Source organism: Geospiza fortis, unplaced genomic scaffold, assembly GCF_000277835.1.
Source record: "Geospiza fortis unplaced genomic scaffold, GeoFor_1.0 scaffold8, whole genome shotgun sequence".
Classification (NCBI taxonomy): Eukaryota; Metazoa; Chordata; class Aves; order Passeriformes; family Thraupidae; genus Geospiza; species Geospiza fortis.
In genome coordinates this window covers 338,685-340,754 of record NW_005054414.1, presented here as the reverse complement: position 1 = coordinate 340,754, position 2,070 = coordinate 338,685, and positions in this window count along the sequence as shown.

The following is a 2,070-nucleotide window of genomic DNA, read 5'->3' as shown; positions in this document are numbered from 1 at the left end:
GCCGAGCCGGGCGGGCCCGAGCCGGGCGGGGAGGCAGGAGGGAGAGATGGAGGGAGGGGGAGCGGCTAAAATGGGGGTCGGCTCTCGGAGGGCCCCGGCAGGCGGCGGGGATGGATCTCCGTCCCGGATGGGTGAGCGGGAGGGGATGGATCTCCGTGCCGGATGGGTGAGCGGGAGGGGATGGATCTCCCTCTGGATGGATGAGCAGGAGGCTCGGTGCCTCCTCTGCCTTCCCACGCCGGCCGCGTTGCAGGACAGGGGCGGGTTCAGGCGGGAGGTTTAAACAGAGGGGATGTGGGGGTGTCTGGCTGGCATGAGCGGTGTTGGGGCTTCTTGGAGAGGAGAAGGTTTTCTGTCGTCTAACCTAGAAAAGAATGTCGTGAGCCACACGTGTGTCTTCAGCTGGCTTGCTTTGAGCCTGTGCTATAGGGATTACTAGAGCCAGGCCTGCAGGGTGTGCTGAGCGTGGCCCATCCCAGCGTGCTGGGCTTTCCCTCCTCCTGTTTGCTGTAGTCCCTGGCTACAGGGTACAAAAAGAGTCCCTGGATCTTTCTGAGCCCTGGCACCGGCAGCCTTGTGCTGTCCTCACCCCCGGTGCAGTCTTTGCTGCTGTCACCCACCCGGCTTGGAAGAAGCCTGGCAGCTGCTGCTCCCTTAAGTTATACGTGGTGGTGTCACTGCCACTGCTTACCTGGGGGTAGATGTCCCTTCCAGTAAGTAACATCCTCATTTGTGTTTTTTAAAAAGCTGGGTTTTCTTTTAATCCTTGTCCTCCAGGATTATGGGTAATTCATTTGAGTGAAAAGCAGGTGTAGCCAAATTATTTTTAAAAGCTGCTACTTTTGGTTCTGCTGCTTATTGTCACTGTCTTAATGATTTTTAATTGTTTACTCAGGCTTTTAACAATGCTCTTTTCTGCTTACATTGCAATGCTACCAAAGCCTCGGTGGAAATGTTAGGAAAATAAATCTGTTTGTGTTGTTTTTATACTCTCTTCACATCCTTTTACCTAGGGACTTTGGCATTAAATCAGCCTTTGCTTTGCATGGTACTTGCATGCTTTAGTTGCTTGCTTCTTACTTGAAGCACTGCAGTGTCCCCTTTGTGCCTGTTGTGTCTGGGAGTTCTTGTGCCTGTGTGCTGTTGGGTTCAGATGTACACTGATTTCTTGTGTGGTAGCGGTGAAATTGTGTTTGGTTCACAGAGGATGTGGAGTGTGCCACAGGTGATGTGGTGGGGAATAAGGAGGAAAATATGAAAGGCAAACAACCAAAAAGGGAATCTTTGGTATCTAAATTTTAGTGTGTGGGGGTTGTTTGCCCCAAGCGTAGGTATGGTGCTTTAACCCAGAAATTGTACTGGGGGCAGAAAAATTTTACATATCCCATTCTCCAATCTCCCTATTGCCTGTAAAGGAAAATACAGCATTTCCTTAGGAGGCACTGGAAATGCAAGGTGGGAAATCCTGTGATGACAGACAGCTCAGTGAGACTTTGATGCAGGCCATAGCTACTGCTTTTACACTTTTAAACACTGTTTGGAAACACTGACAACTGTTTAGCAGTTTCTGGGCCATTCCCTGCAGAAAGTTGTTTAATCCATGTTAGAGAAAAACAAGGAACAAGAGCAGCCTGATGGCAAGATTGTAAAGAAGAGTTCAAAGGTGGTCTCAAGAGCCCTTTGTGATACTCTGTGAACAGTGAGGACCTTACCTTGTGGCAGGTGGACAGCAGGGAGTGGGCCAGGATGCCTCTCTGCAGCTTGTGGGCATGGCTTTTGGTGTGAGTGTTTTTGTACACTCCCTGTTCCCAGTTTCTGTGTCTCTGTCCCATTTGTGCTGGGGAGCCTGGAGGTGCCTTTTGCCCCATGCACAGATGGCCACAGACAGTGCTGGGGGAGGTTAATGAAGGATCTGTAGGGGCTGGGTTGGCCCTGTGGCTTCTTGTTATCCACATCAGAGCCTCAGTTGCTGTGCATGAGCCATACCTGACTAGACTGATATTTGCCCTTTGAGAACACGTTTAAAGTGTAGTGAGGTCTTGTGCTTTGGTTTCTGGCACCACAAGTTCC